Source organism: Rhagoletis pomonella, unplaced genomic scaffold (genome assembly GCF_013731165.1).
Source record: "Rhagoletis pomonella isolate Grant_MI unplaced genomic scaffold, Rhpom_1.0 Rhpom_scaffold_00004, whole genome shotgun sequence".
NCBI lineage: Eukaryota > Metazoa > Arthropoda > Insecta > Diptera > Tephritidae > Rhagoletis > Rhagoletis pomonella.
The window spans coordinates 5,264,488-5,281,019 of record NW_023458558.1 but is presented as its reverse complement, the minus strand read 5'-3'; the positions used below and the strand labels follow the sequence as shown (position 1 = coordinate 5,281,019).

Sequence of the window (16,532 nt, the reverse complement as noted above, 5' to 3'; positions counted from 1 at the left end):
TAAATTAAGGTAAATTTTTCTGGTTTGAAAAAACTATTTTTCTTTTTAATTTTGTGATGAATAGCTACGTAAAAGTATTGCACATTATAAAAAGCAGAAAACTTTATACGGTTGAGTTAGGAAATACTAAGGAGAGGGGAATAAAGGTATGTAAACATCCTTAAGTTCGCTTGTTCTGCTGTGCCCTGTTAATAAACTAAGCGTATTATGCATACATGTGTGTGTACGAAAACCGTGTCCATCAATTTTACATCGATATCGATGTAGGCTACATAAAATTTGTTGCACTTTTTACAGTTTATAAAGCAGCCGCAAGATGTATCTTAATGCGTAGAAATGCATTTTAAAAGTAATTTACCTGACGGTTTAATTAGACTTATATGTATGTATGTATATTGAATGTTAATTGCATTTACATTAGCCCACAATGGAGCTCATGTAAAACATTGAAATTAAGAATTTAATAAGTAACCCACACATATTCATTTCATGTATTTAATAATACTCGTATGAGAACAACATACATTCCCGACCTGCAAGAAATTGTATTAGTTCAGAGGAATTCCCATACCAATGGATACTAGAAAAAATGTACCTTTATACCAACCCCCACCTCCCTGTGCATTTCCTCGGTAAATTTCAGAGTCAACGATCAATTCAGTGCCAATTTAAACTACAGCAAATAGAAGATATGATGAAAACAGTACCTTTTTTTCAACACGCCTCATGTATTTCTTATCACCTTTACGTTACATTAGCCCAATTCGATTGTGGTTCGAAGACTGCCAGTCTTGTATTGCATCTAAGTAAACCTTTTTCTCTAAGCAAACTGAATTTTGTAACACAGATTTTTCTTGCAGGGTTGCATTGAAATACAAATAGATGCAAACATATGTACATACCTATGCAATCGCCTGCCGGCATAATTAGCCACAACCGCAAAAGCCTCAATTCTTGGCACTTTAAATAACAAACGATGCGTGAACGTGCCACCTGCTTTTTGTATCGTTTATCGAATGTAAACAATTTAAAATTGGAAATCTATTAATTACTATGCATAGTTAATTCATTGCTGTCAGCAAAAAAGTACCTAATTCTGGTTTTCGAATTGCAGGATAATGCTATTTATTATTTACTAGATATTATCCGAAATAGGTATAAACTTCATCTACTTACTAAAAAAAAAATAATTGGCATAAAACAATACGGTTTGTAGTAACAACACATACAAGTAAATAAGTGTATTCATATATTGTTTCACCTAAGTCGACTTATGCAGTTTTATCACGAGATTATAACATACTTGTTTGCTGCGCCTATACACTGCTTGTATGAAATGTATGCATAATTGCCTGCTGATATACTATATATCGATCCTTAGCTGAAAGAATGTCCTAATTCGGATTTTTTTTTTTTTTTAAAGTGTTATAGCCCCCTTTAGACCTTCTATTATTGTAAAATACACATATGTACTTAACGATATTACGATACTTTGGCAAAGAACTATGAGTATAAGTTTAACGAATTGCATTAATTGCAATTAACATTCAATTAGCAACAAAAGGTCTAAGAGTCTTAGGGCCAAATCCATAGTGCATAGTTAACTCAGAATCGGTAGTTAACTACCGATTTTTCTACTGAAAATCTTTTTTTCTAATAAAAATAATGGTGGTAAAAAGCTCAATAACAATATTAAAACCTTTCCAACCCTGTTGAATGGTATCAACGTTGAAAGTAGAGGAGAAGATGAACCCGAACCCCCAGTCGTTGGCGACGAAAGGCTATGCCGAGGTGCGAATAGCAATTAGGTGGCTGAAAACTAATAAAGCTGCGCGAACTGAAGCCCTGTCAGCTGGACTATTCAAGTACGGTGTCGAGGAGTTGATTAGGTGCAAGCATCCACACTTATGCAAAATATAATCAGATGAATTCAGGCCCGATAACTGAATTTTAAATGTTCTCTGCCTTATCAGCCTTCTAAGCAAACGTGTCAACGAACTGATTATAAATACCTTATCATGGTGGTTAAAGTAAAGAAGATTCGTAAGTGAAGTGGCAATACATTACCAGCAACTTACACTTCACCCGACGGTCCTTACAACTTCACTGACGAATCTCCCTTACTTTATCAAAGACGTGGCCGCCTTATGTAAATAGGAATTTAGAATGCACATTTGGTATCAGACATACTTCTGAGCCGCTTTACAAAGTAAGTTACGTATAATGCAAAGCAGTCCCTTGGAGTAGTTCGACGCTTGGAAATACATAAGTTCGGCAGCACGTTATTTTGCAACTGTCAACGTAATGCGTCGTCGGAAGTGTTCATTTTGTGCCTTACTAGTAGATAACATTGGTCATCATGACAATTTCAGTACAAAAAACTGAACGAAAACTTAGCTTACCTCGTAAGGTGCTTACTCATTTCCCAGTTTTCATTTTTTTATTTCCCTCAGTGCAGTTACAGCTACAATTAAGGAGAATTGCAATTAGCTATAATAACATTGAACATAGGGTTCTTGATAAATAGCCAATAATTCAAAGCAGATGTCAAAATTTAATTGAAATTCCTACGCCTATCAACTTGCGCACGCTATGTGGAAAAGTCAATTATGTGCCAGAATTTTCAATGGAAAAGATACAAACTCTTGACTTTTACTTTACCTTAATTTTGTTGTTGTTAATTTTAGGTTTTTGCGCTAACATTGATACATATGTACAGAACTGAAAGCTAATGCCAGCAGCATCAGTTTCATGACGTCGATGTTAAAGTGCAATTGAAAATATAGTTGTTGCCAAAAACAAATGAAGCGAGCCATAAAAAGTCTTTGGCCCAATTGTGATACCTCTTGATGCGGTCCAAAGCATCAGAGCGACAGACACGTACTTGCGTGAAAGTGCATGCATTAATATCTACATTCGCTTATTCACGAACATACATATGTACATTAAGATGCCTCACCAAACACCTTTCCGGTTTTTCCAATGGAATTATATATTTTTTTATTTTAAAACCTTCACGAATTAATTTGGGAAAAATGCTGAGACTTACATACGTGAGCTGATCTGCTTTGATAATACCTCCAAATATCGCATTATTTTGATTTCGTTTATAAAATATTTACAAATTTGTATGTAAAATACAATATTTTTTAAAACTTATTTTATTTGTAAAACACTCTGTTTTTGGAGGTGATTTCAACTCGCTTCAGCTCACGTGAATGTTAGTATTTATCTGAAATATTTTGATCGAAGTAACAAAATATAATAGATTATATAACACCGCTGGAAGAACGGTGCGATAATATTTTTTATTTTTTTGTATGGAGATAGATGCGACCTAATACACAAATATATACTCGTGCATACATACATAAGTATGCGTATTTCTTATAACAAAAGGAGGTTGTAAAAATAGCATGCAATGTGCCTCAGTAGCTTGTACTTGTACATATGTACATACATATATATGTACGTATGTATGCATTTGCATATATCACCCGCTTACACCCTTACCAGGGTAGCCAACTCATTTTTGAGAACTCCCTGATGATGAATGCCCCGATTTTGCCCGAAATCTCGTAAAATTCCCCGCCCATAGATATCGCATTTATAAAAAAGCACTCACAAAAATTTAATGTATTTTGATTTTATTGCTGATCTTTCTGTTTATTTTATTTTTAAATGTAATTCATCTATGTATTCATAAACCAAACCAAACTTTTATAAAGTTAGTTAACAAATAAATATAATATTTACGTATGTACATTGAGTGGTCGAAAAAATTTTATTCGCACCAATTATTATTATTTTGTTATTTAATTTGAGTTATTTTTTTATAAAAATATATTTATTCTTTAACAACCACCCGCAAATCGGGGAATTCCCCACAAGTTGGCTTCCCTGACCCCCACCCACCGCCTACACCGCTAGCTTCACGTGCTCACGTCTGTCTGAACTGCATGTTGTTACTCGTGAGAGAAATTGTAGAAAATAAAACAAAAAAAATGCAAGCAGACACCAAACTAAAATTGGAAAATCGTGCAGTTTTGTAAAGCGAACACAAATTGTAAGAGAAAAAAATCAAACGTGATTTTTCGTTGTTTTGGTTATTTTCCGCCTCCACTAATTTACAACTAAACACAGATTTCTTTCGTCTCAGTTGGGCACTTAGTTGCTGTTGGTATTGCCTTCGTTGGCATTTTCGAAAGCTAAAGCGATTTTTTGGCAGCAGCTGTATGTAGAAGCAATAAAGCGAAAGCAGCAAAGTCGTACGCATCCCGTTCCAACTGGTTTGTTTATTTGCCATTTAAGAGCTGGCAAGGTCGAAGCAAGTTTTGGTATTATTTGCATGGGCGTACGCAGAGCATAATTTAGAGGGGGCCTGAGATTTTTTTTATGTAAATTTTGTAAGAAATTTAAAAAAATAGCTATTAAAAATTATAATATACCTCATTAATTTTTTTTTCTTTTAACCGACTGCAAAAAAGGAGGAGGTTATCAATTCATCGGAATTATTTTTTTTATATATGTTACCGCATAACTTTGGACCACATTACCGATTTCGTTAATTCTTTTCTGCTGCCTCAGTGGCGGTCCCATACTAATTTAGTTCCCCCCTTAAGCCGTACGCTCGTACGCCCATGAATATGTGCCTATATTTATATATATGTATATATAAGTGCGTATGTGCACTATATGATATGGGTATATATGTATATGATGTAGGTGTGTATGTATGTAAGTATGTATGTGTACATTGTACACATTTATAATAGCTATTAGCTTTGGCATTTGCTACGGTTCGCTAATTTTCCAAATTTGTTGGTTGGTTTTTGTTGATTTTCCAATTAAACTTGTACGTACGTACATACATACTTATGACCAAATGTTGAGAAGCTACGGAATATCCTCTAGTGATACATGTGAAGATACGAGTACGTTCGAATAAACAAAGCGCACTGGTGCGTTAGAGTTTTATAATTTCAGCCGCGGCTGTAAAGAATCGTAAAGTTTCATGCATAACTATCAAGCAATTTATATACATTTCATTACCATTAAATGGTATTTAAACTTTGTACCGATGTTTGTAACTATCAGAAGAAGAAGTGTTAGATCCGTGAAATCGACTGAAATTTGGTAAGCTGGTATATTTTTAATCGACTTCTAAAAAGGAGAAGGTTATTAATTCGTCGGAATATATATATATTTTTTTATGTATGTTACCGCGTAACTTTGGACCACGTCAACCGGTTCCGATTATTCTTTCTCTATCTCCGAGATGGTCCCATACTTATTTGGTTTGGAATGAAGAAATTAACGGTACTCTCAAATTTTTATATGAGAATTTAAGTCAGCTTTTTTGCTTAAAAATTACTTGTTATAACATACAGTCAGCATCAAAAATATGCATATCCCGAAGTTTTGACGATTTTTTTATTTACACTTTCCATCCCAAATCCTTCTTGTTTTTTTTATAATAATATATGTGTATCATTCAACAGCGAAAACCACAAAAATACATTTTACTAATTTCATACAGAACTCGGGAAAATGCAAGAAATGCCAAGAAACTCATCGAAATTTTAAATTTTTCATTTCGATTTCCTAGAAAAATTTTGTTTATGCAGTTTTGTAGCTCATTATATTTTGGTATCTACAATAAAGTGGAAATTTCAAGTAACCAAAAGGTACAATAGATTTTTGATAATTTTTTTGCATTTTCCCCACGTTCTGTTTGACATTAAAAAAAATGGATTCTTATGGTTTTTGCTGTTGAATGAAGTATATGTATTTTTATAAAAAAATAAGAACAATTTGGTATGGAAAATATAAATGAATAATTTTGTCAAAACGTCAGGGTATGCATGTTTCAGACTCTGACTATATAGAGCGCATCATAACTTAAGACACCAATAAGATTTGACTATTTATTTTATTATCTTTTCAATTATAATTATTTTTTATAAAAATATAGTTTATTCTTTAACAAAAACTGTGTAAGTCCAAGTTTCAACCTTTGTGGAACATTTAAAAAAAAATCTCCAAACGTTCGTAAAAATTTCGAGCTCTGTCCTTTAGGTTAACAAAGTGCCACTTTAAATTAGCTGGAGCTTACCGTTAAGTTTTCAACTACTGCGACATCAGAGCTGGGTAAATGCAATTACATTACAATTACAATTACATTCCTCAGTAATTGTAATTAGGATTCAATTCCTTTAGTTCACTGCAAAGGAATCGATTACTTTTTCAATTCCTTGAAGTAATTTCAAATGGAATTGTTTTTTTCTTTAATTCCATTACAAGGAATTTCATATTGTAATTGGAATAAATTACGTGTTAGTAATGTAATTTCTTTTATTTCAATTCTTTGAAAGGAATTGAAAATGTAATTTTTTTTCCAATTCCTTTGAAAGGAATTGAAAATGTAATTGATTTTCCATTCCTCAAAGTAATTTAAAAAGTAATCGAAAAATTTATAAAAAAAAATTTTTTACTGTTGAATTGCAATAGCTTTGTTAAATTTCCTGCTAGTATTTCATACAAAAAATTATTGCACTTTCACTTATCCCTTGCAAACTTGTTTATTTATCCATCGATTTTCATCGGTAGTAGTGTTTTAACCCGCAAAACAAGCAGAGTTTGGCTAGTCTATACTAATATATATTTTGAAAGGCGTTTTTTTCTGTTCGCAAAGCTCGAGAAAGGCCGTACCGTTTTTTTTAAATTTCGGAATCTACTGCAGACTTTCCAAGGATGGTTATAGCTAAAAAAAGTTTCGAGGGCCGTGGCACCTCCCATACAAACCGAATTATTCAAACTGCATATATTTGTGGTAGAGGACTAGAACTGGGTATGGTGATATCTATATAAATATATAAGACCAATTCCATACTCATGGAGAAAAATTTGCATGGTTGGAGAATGGCGTTTGGCACCTCCCATATAAACCGAACTTTTCATATTGCATATTTCTGGAAGTGTTCATGGTAGACTGTAAGCCTTTTTAAAACTCTTTAGTTTGACACCCACATGCCAACATTGCATTTACTTTATCAATTTAACTGAGTTACAATTTCCAAATAGGTGGCAGCCCCCTCAAAAATATTTCCAACAGTTATCTTTCTCAAACCTTTTTAATTTGATACCCATATTGTAATATTTTATTTATTTTATCAATGTAATTTAGTTAAATTTTCAAACAGATGGCAACCCTCCTCAAACATATTTTCGGCAGTAAGCCTTCTTAAAACTCTTTAGTTTGACACCCACATGGCAATATTTCATTTTTTTTTAACAATTTGACTGAGTTTAAATTTTCAAATAGGAGGCCACCCTCGTCGAAAAAACTTCCAACAGTTATCTTTCATAAACCTCTTTAACTTAATACCCATATTGTAATAATTCATTGATTTTAAATTAATTAAATTTTAAAATAGGTGGCAACCCACCAAATTTTTGCGATATCATTGGTTCTGGTATTATACCGAATAATAAAAAAAATATTATTCAAATCGGTTCAGCCGTTCTCGGGTTTTGATGACCGTGACATACGAACACAACATTTTTATATATATATAGATATACATAGAAGATGGCCAATGTGTGCTTTCGATTTTAATCTTTGACCACAACAAAAATTCCACATTGTATATTCGTGAATGAACTTTCAGTTTCTCGATTACTTTTACAATTCCTTTGAGTAATTGGAAAAACTAAAGTACTCTTGCAATTCCAGGTTATGGAATTGAAAAAAAATCAATTACATTTTCAATTCCTTTCAAAGGAATTGGAAAAAAAAATTACATTACTAGCACGTAATTTATTCCAATTACAATATGAAATTCCTTGTAATGGAATTAAAGAAAAACCCAATTACATTTGAAATTACTTCAAGGAATTGAAAAAGTAATCGATTCCTTTGCTGTGGACTGAAGGAATTGATTCCTAATTACAATTCCTTGTAATCTGTAATTGGGAGTAATTTAATTCCTAAAGGAATCATTACGACCCAGCTCTGTGCGACATATAGCTTCCATTCAGTGAAAATCATTAATAATTGGCTTGACGCAGCTGGATAGATATTAGTGCAACAATTTGAATCAAATATGTTCAACAATTAAAAAGCGAAGAAGATTTCGGGATTATTCGTCGAAAATGAAGAATATTTTAACATAGTATTTCCTTTGATTTTTCTTGAGAACTACAAACAGCCCTTTAAAAAACAAAAAACTAATTTTAATTATTATTTTTTACAGATAAAATACCGTTCAAACAATAAGGATTAATTGCTGTTTTTTTTTGAAAAAAATCAAAAAAATTTAAATCAATTAAAATTTTCTTTAGCTGACAAGCACCACACTGCCATATTCAAACAACATACAAGTTCTTTGCGTCTGACTTCTAGAATTGAAATTTCGGAAATAAATTTTCGGAATTTAATTTTTCAATAAAATTTATATTTATAACGCCATATTTGACTCCAAAATAGTCTCAAGTATGCAGTTAAGTAAACATTTGACTACCTTATACGAGTATCCACAGCAAAGAAAATGGATAGTTAAGTTCAAATATAAAGCAGCAATTTACGATCTAAATTTTATATCATAAATACTTTTAACCTATGAAAATTCCAGACTTAAATTTCTCTAAAAACCACAACAGTTTGAACGCTGCGGCAGCCCCAAATAAATTACCTTTCTCAGTTATGCAAAATTCATTTCATTAGTTTTTTTTCAGATTTTATTTTCATTTTATTTAAATCGAATAAAAGACTCCGTTTTCAAAACGTGTTTGCTTTTTAAGTATTTCTATAAACCATGCTCACTTACAGTAAAGCAAATTATGCAATAATCTCTAAACACTAAATAAATAACGATTATAAATTAATAAGTGTAATCTTACTCCCTTCGGCGAGCTTGAGTAAAGTAAATAAGCACACAATTAATAACTAAGCATGTTTGCGATGAAAATGAAAAATTACGTCAAATTGATTGTCTCGCTTTGCCGAAGAATACTTTTAAAGATAGTAAATAAAAGTATATATACTTTATATGGATATTTAATATCGCAAAAATTCAAATCAATTTTAGTACCAGTCGCTGTTTAACGGCGTTTCGGGATAATTTTTAAAACAGCAATAATTCGAGTGTTTTATAGGATTTTAAACAAACGGATTTATGCTCATTTTCCCTTTTACTAAAGCATTTTGTTTGGACAATTCATTAAATTTGCTTACATTACTTAAGCATAAGCATACTCACTGGCATACATATTTACATATGTAAGTATGTATGTATGTATACATACTACATAGTTTAACATAAATAACATTCGGGCACAATTTTCTGGAGTAAATTTTCAGATGGTCGACCCGCTGGTGAGGCGTTGAAGTCAGTTTTCGGTTTGTCTGTATAAAATGTTTACATGTAGATATATGCATACAAGCCCTGCAGGGAAACCGCGAGCTAGTGAATGAAACTTCTAGTTTCGTACTAGATCTTTATTGCCAAAAACGAACCAGTCAGATAGTAACTAGCTCGCCACCAGTTCAAAATCAGCGAAATGTGGTACTTTCGAAGCGGGGGGCTTGTTTGCTTTACAAAGATATATGTTTTTGCGGAGTTTTCGTTCAAATACACTTCCATTCTGCACTTCCCAGATGCTTTTTCATAGCTTGGTAATACAAAACAAAAAATTTTTATTCACATTTTAACATCTTGGGACCGTCTGGAATCTAGCCAATAACAGCAAACACCTCTGCCAAAAAGATTTAAAAGTCATTCTACTTTTTTCTTTTGTCTTTCGATTTTAGAACTGGTTCAGAACTATCGAAAAATAAATGCAGCAGGGGGGGGGGGGGGGGGGGGTCTAGTGACACTTCCTAGGATATCGAGATGTTAAATTCGCCAGTCGTTTGCAACCAGTACTGGGTCTAAATGTACTACAAGCGCACCAGTTCAGAACAAGAGATTTTTCCCACAGGGAGTTTTTTACAGCACATGCTCACATACATAAATTTATACATATCTATTTATAAATGTTCATGATCTCCACAAAAACTTGAGGTCTGCTGGTTAAGAGCAAGAGTAGAATTTATTGAAAATTAAAAGCATTAATAACTTATTTTGCTGGCGAAGCAAATTCAACTGACAATACCATACCATAATGCAAAAGTATGAACATACCATACATATATGTATGTATGTAAAGCGTGTGCTACGATTTGAGCAAGACTTAAATTTGATGTTGTTTTTTATTTCAACATAAAATACGTAGGAAAGGTTTATGTTGGGAATAGCATATCGGACAAATAATCGCCAATGTCTTACTAAAAAAATCCAAATTTAAGAGAAAATGTTATATGGAGTATGACCATATGACTTATTTTCTGAGGTCGCTGAATGTGGGACTATCATTTATACCTATAACTAATCGAGGTTCGAGTTGAACTGTTCGCGGAACCAGATTAAAGTTGGATTCCTGCAAGGTATGTGCACTAGGGTGGTCCGAAAATGCATACAAAAAAAAAGTAAAGTAGGAATTTGGATGCTCTCACAACCTACGATTGTTCTATACCGAAAAAAGTATACTCTTTTTTTCATCAATCAAATCAAAAAATATTTTTATATGGGAAAAACCACTTGGTTCGTAGAAATTGTATGCAGTTCTTGAAAATCAATATTATCCGATCGGAAAACTCTTTTCTCTTCGGGAGACTGCCAATTTACTAGTCAATTGCAGATTTTACCATTTTTTAGTCCTATTGATTTTTTATGGGTCCCTCTATTACAATTTCTGGGGTTTTTAGGGGTTCTATAAAAAAATGGATAATAATAGAAAATAGTTAAACAAACAATTGTGTAGTATTTGTGAAAGTCTCCTGAAGAGAAACAAAGTTTTCCGAACGAAAAGTATTGTTTATGAAAGCAAACTGAAAATCGTATGCAAACTTCCGTCCCTCCCGCTTCCTTTGCAAAATCTAACCTTACCCATTATTATCCAAAATGCTAGTTGTAACACGAATAGCGGGTAAGTTTTCACTTAAAATGCATTTGCACCAAAGTTGTGGAAAGAAAATCACTGCACCAGAATGAGAGTAACGGCATTATTTTAACCGGGACCGAATCGGCTGGACAGCAATTTGACTGGAAGGGGGAGGGACGACAAATTGCATACGATTTTATTTATGGCGAGAGAATAACAGTTTTATTTGATGTGCTATATTTACGATATGCACTATAGGAACTATTTAAGTACATGCTACTTACTTACATACATATATGCATAATAAGTATGAGCGAATGCTGGTAAGATACACAACGAGAGATCATTGTTTATAATTATTTTCGCGCCCTCCGCAAATGCGTAGTTAATTTAGCACAGATGAAATGAGTCTCGTTCGCCACTTGTCGGCAGCTTTCAACTCTTTGTTCGTGCTAACTTTAATTTATCTTTTCGATTTTTCAAATCTTACGCTACGGACATTCTGATTTATAATTGTCAAAAGTGTATGTGTTTGTTTATATCTTTTGATGAATGTAAGTCAATTCACTTGAAATGATTTGGAGAATGACTGTCAAAATCTTAAATTGGTGTAGATATTCCTGAACGTCGGGCTCACTTCACGCTACCAGTAGCCTTGTAAATCCATTAGATATGCTCTGCAAACAATGGTACTCAGTGTGTTCGATGTTGTGCTATGTAGATATCTATGTAGTACATTAGACTGCATCGCCAAACCAAAAGTCTCCGAAAATTATTAAGATTTAACGATTTGAAAATACCTCTAAAAATTTAGTTTTTATGAGTAAAAATAGTTTCTTAAAAGATTTTTTGAAAAAAGTCGCCTTTGATGACAAACACTAAATTTTAGGAGGTATTTTCCGATCGGTCCAGCTTACGTAAATCTTAATATTTTTCCCAAATATTTTGTTGCAATCCTAAAATATAATAGATTTTATTATTCCAATGGAAAAAAGCACCGATTTTTTATTTTTTTTTGTTTGAAGGGGAGTGATGAAGTCTAATGTACATATGTATATGAGTACAGGCAATTGTCTTAAATAAAGAAACGATTTAGTTGATTGTGTTTTCGTTTTAAATTTAAACCCAAGCGATCTTTCATTTACTTTAAATAGCTTCATTCTGCACTTCACAGATGCTTTTTCATAGTTCAGAAACACAAAACCAAAATTTTTATATCAACATATTTTCAAATGCTCAGTTTGAAGTACATTTCTATTACAATCATTCAATCGAAATACCTATTTTATTTCAAATTAAATTAAAACACTTTTTGTGTTAAAAATAGTCTACCATAGGAAAGCTTCTAATAAAATTCATTTGCGGTTCGGAGGCGGCGTAAAACTGTGGGCCCGTATATTTGTGTATCAATTTCAAGACATACACTACAAATTGGAGGAGAACAAATTGCAAAACAATTGGCAAAAGCGTAAGCGCCAAAATATGTATTTGTATCTATATATTAATACGCTAACATAAATTTTGTCTCCGTTCGTTTGGCGATTCTACCGAACCGATTTCAAAACCATGAACACCGTTGGAAAGGCATTTTTCCGTAGATGAGCAGAGTTTTTTTGGTTTCACAATTGGTTGAAAATTACGGCCAAAACCGTCGTTTAAACATTTTCGAATTGTGTATAGACAACATGTGCATGCAACATGCAACATGTTCAATTTGACATCTTTCGCCTGTTGTTTCACTACATATTTGAAATTAAGCTTTCAAAGCTAAAGACAAAGATAAATATGAAGATGAAGAAATAAATGATAACGATGAAGTCAAAAAAAAGAAGGCAAACGTGAAGATAAAGACGAAAATTGAGATAAAGGCGAAAATGGAGACAATGAGAAATACATAAGAATTAGATTAATTGAATTGAAATTTCTCGATAGTAATCGAAATAAAATCAGCCATAAAAGTTACTGAAATTTATCGAATCATCGAAGTTTATAATTATCGAAATTTATCCATGCTTATTAAGTTATCGCAACGTATCGAATTATTCAAACTGATCAATGTTTACTGAGTTGTCGAAATTTATAGACACAGACTTAGTTGTCCAAATTTACGGATAGTTATCGAGCTATTAAAACGTGCGGGATTAACGAAATTTGTCAAGTTAAAGAAATGTATCAAGTTATCGATATTTATTGAATTATCATTATTTATACACTTAACGAAATTTATCGAGGTGTCGTAATGCATGGAGTTCTTTCAACTTACAGAGTTATCGATAATTATTGATCTACTGAAATTGGTTGGTTCAACAAAGCAAAGTTTATGGAATTTTCAAAATTTATCGATTTATCGAAATTTCAAGGTTATATAAGCTTATCGATTTATCACTGCTTATCGAAATTATTCGTCTTAACAGAGTGTAACGAGTTATCAAAATGTTTAGATAGTTTTCGAAAAATGTGGAGATGTCAAAAGTAAAAATTTATAAAGGTATCCAAAGTTTTAATATTTCTGAGCTATCGAAATTTATCGAGCTATCGAATTTCACAGTTATCGAAATTGGTCGAGTTAACGAATTTTGTTGAGTTATCGAAATTTAGTGTTCTTGAAATTCATCGAACCGATATGTATCAAATCATTGAAATTTATCGATAAACTTGAATGTATCGGGTCAATTCCAAGTCCTGCCGAAGTCCTCCAAAGACCTTCTCAGATAAAAAATTTTAGTTACGTTTTAGTTCTAAAGCAGAAGATTTTCCGGTTAGTTAATTTGTACCGAATAAGTTTTGCTACGTGTAAAGTTAGAAAACCTCTCCAAGGCTTCTAAAACTAGAAAAACTGTCGAATTTCGACAGTAACTGGCACTCTAGTTTTTATTATTATGTGTTAACATCGAAATCCCGAAAACGACTTTGTTTGAAAAAAATCATGTTTTTTTGTCCTTAGTGTAGTTTTATTAGACAAATATATTAAACAAGTAAATTTGAAGCGAAAACAAAACCGACTTCAATTCTCATATAAAAATTTAAGTGTACCCATTAGTTCATTTTATTTGTTTTGTATTACACTACTAATGAAATACGAAACACATTGATATTACCAACTATAATTTTTACTTAGAACTCCAATATTGTTAAAACATATTTGTCCATTCATACGGTAGATACATATTTCAATACTCATATGCACCTACATTGGTGCGTACACATATTTACATACATATATACGTAAGATCACTGAGCGAAACAAGTACATATATTTGATTACGAAGGCATACAAATGTATACATTATGTGCATTAGGGTGGTGAAAATGTGAAGTCGGAATTTTAGTGCTAAAGTCCTATACCGAAAAATAATTATAGCAACTCATGTTTTTTTTCGAAATCAAAACTTATTTAGAGGTTGTTAAAAGCGGTAAAAGTGTCCATGTATTTTTTATGAGGAGAAAAAAAAATGTCGTGGAAATGGTATGGAATTCTTGAAAATCAATATTTTCGATAGGAAAACCCTGTTTTTTTCAGAAGACATCCAGTGATAGTATGCAATTGTTTATTTTACTATTTTTTAAGAGCTATTTTTAAAGAGTCCCCCATTGCATTTTTGTGGGGTTTTCAGTGACCTATAAAAAATAATTAGGGTTAAGAAAGGGTTAAATAAACCATTGGGTATTAATATTGAAAGTCTCCTGAAGAGAAATAAAGTTTTTCGATTATGATCGTGGACGTCGATTTAATTTTTTCATTAAAAAAAAGCTCTCGTACAGCTCCAAAGAATTTATGAGTAAATGCGTTCCTCGCAAAAATACTGTGGTCAGCATAGCTGGAGTTGGACATACGAGGGCTATACTTTGATGAAAAAATTACATCGACGTTGACATCGACAACAATAATAGGGCCGATTGATTTTCAAGAATTCTATATCATTTCTAAGAAAAACTTTTTTTTACCGTATAAAATACATAGAAGTCTTTGCGCAATTCGAGCGACCTCCTAATATTTATTTTTATTTCAAAATAAAAAAACAGTGGTATAACTTGTTTCGGTACAGAGCAATCCTGGGGGTGAGAGCATTAAAATTCCGACTTTACTTTTCTCACATGCACTTTTGGACCACCCTACTGTACATATTCGTATTTATACATGTTGAAGTGTTTTTGAAATAATTTACTTTGTCATACCCACCTTGCTTGCCTCGAACCCGAAATTCCGAAATCTCCTTCAACTTTAACAGCCACAATAAATTTACTTCATTTAAATTCTTTCTATTTTTTATTTTCGAATATGCACAATTTGATCTTATTTTTATTACAATTTTTAACTTTTCGCTCGCTTACGCTTGCAATCACGTTTCACTTTAGACATGTATCTACACTGTGCTGCTATGCTACTACAACACGTTTCGCACTGATCGTACAAATTCACGAATGTGTCAGCTGAGCAACCGCACCGTTCACTGCTGCAAGAACAACTTCTCCAACAAGAATTCTATTTCTGTTCTTTTGCAAACGTTTGACCTTATGTTTTATTTCGATTTATGGCATACCACACCTATTGTGGTGTCACAATATTTACCCACCTTTTTTTTACTTTTTTTTTTTTGTTGCTTCGCTAATTTTATATTCACGCTTTTATACGTCCGCGAGTTTAGAACGTCGTTGTTGGCACTTTGCCTTGCCGTTTCGCACTGTTCGCCACACCCGCCACTCGATCGTTTCAGCGACAGCTTCTTCTCGCTTTTTTATTTCTTTGGCCAGGCTAGTGGGGCTTTGGTCGCACCACTGCCGTTTTTGGGGCATTTTTATTCTCTCACTTAACACCCGCCTTGCTGCCAGTAATGAGCAAACAAACACAACCTGTTTGAGAAGATCGCGGCATATCGCGCCGCACCAAATTATTTAACGGGTTGCCACCTTAATAGGCAGTTTCAAGCGTTAACAATTGGCCGTACACTGCCAAGGTAGTCAAAAGCCTCTAATTATTATTATTTTCTTTAATTGGGTTGAAAGTTTGTATAAACTAATTCGATATAGAAAATTCGATAATACAAATGTACATATCGAGGTATTGGAGCACCCATATTTACTTGCAAATGTACGATTTTTTTTCGGTTGCCGAAGTTTTTTGAACAACTTGGAGATAAACCAGTAAAGAAGTCTAAGTTCGCACGAAGCCGAACATTACATACCCGGCGCACGTATTAAGTATAGTTTTTTCATCTTTCTGAAAACGACCGTTACATGTTAAGCAGGGTCGTTTTACCCCTATTTCAAACATCTTCGATAGTTGCTGTTCAGTTTGACTTAATGAGATAAACTTATATAGTTATAAGTGGGCGGTATCACGCCCAAGAGATCAATATAAGTGTAAATTTTGTGTTAATAAGCTGCAGTAGTTACTAAAATATAGCAGTATTCGTATTTCTGCAAACTACCGTTATGTGGGAGGTAGACGTGGTTGTTGTACAAATTGTACAGACAGTCACGTCTTAATCGATTTCTCTTTTCAGTCTTATCAATTATGTATACATTTATCTGCGTCTATCTAAATTCCT

General features: G+C 32.8%; 2 protein-coding genes across 5 annotated transcripts in view; one reads left to right on the top strand and one right to left on the bottom strand.

Annotated features, from left to right (window-relative positions):
- Positions 1-15,746, bottom strand: part of LOC118736844 — a 93,964-nt gene extending 78,218 nt beyond the window's left edge. For 2 of the 4 annotated variants that reach the window (XM_036466907.1, XM_036466905.1), the window contains exon 1: positions 15,164-15,740. The gene's annotated coding sequence lies outside the window, so the exon portion shown is untranslated. Of the gene's footprint in view, positions 1-15,163 lie in introns of all 4 variants that reach the window. The other 2 variants (XM_036466909.1, XM_036466910.1) reach the window with 2 other exon arrangements.
- LOC118737304 overlaps positions 1-16,532 on the top strand; it is a 169,993-nt gene that overhangs the window by 142,526 nt on the left and 10,935 nt on the right. The gene's annotated exons all lie outside the window — the stretch shown is intronic.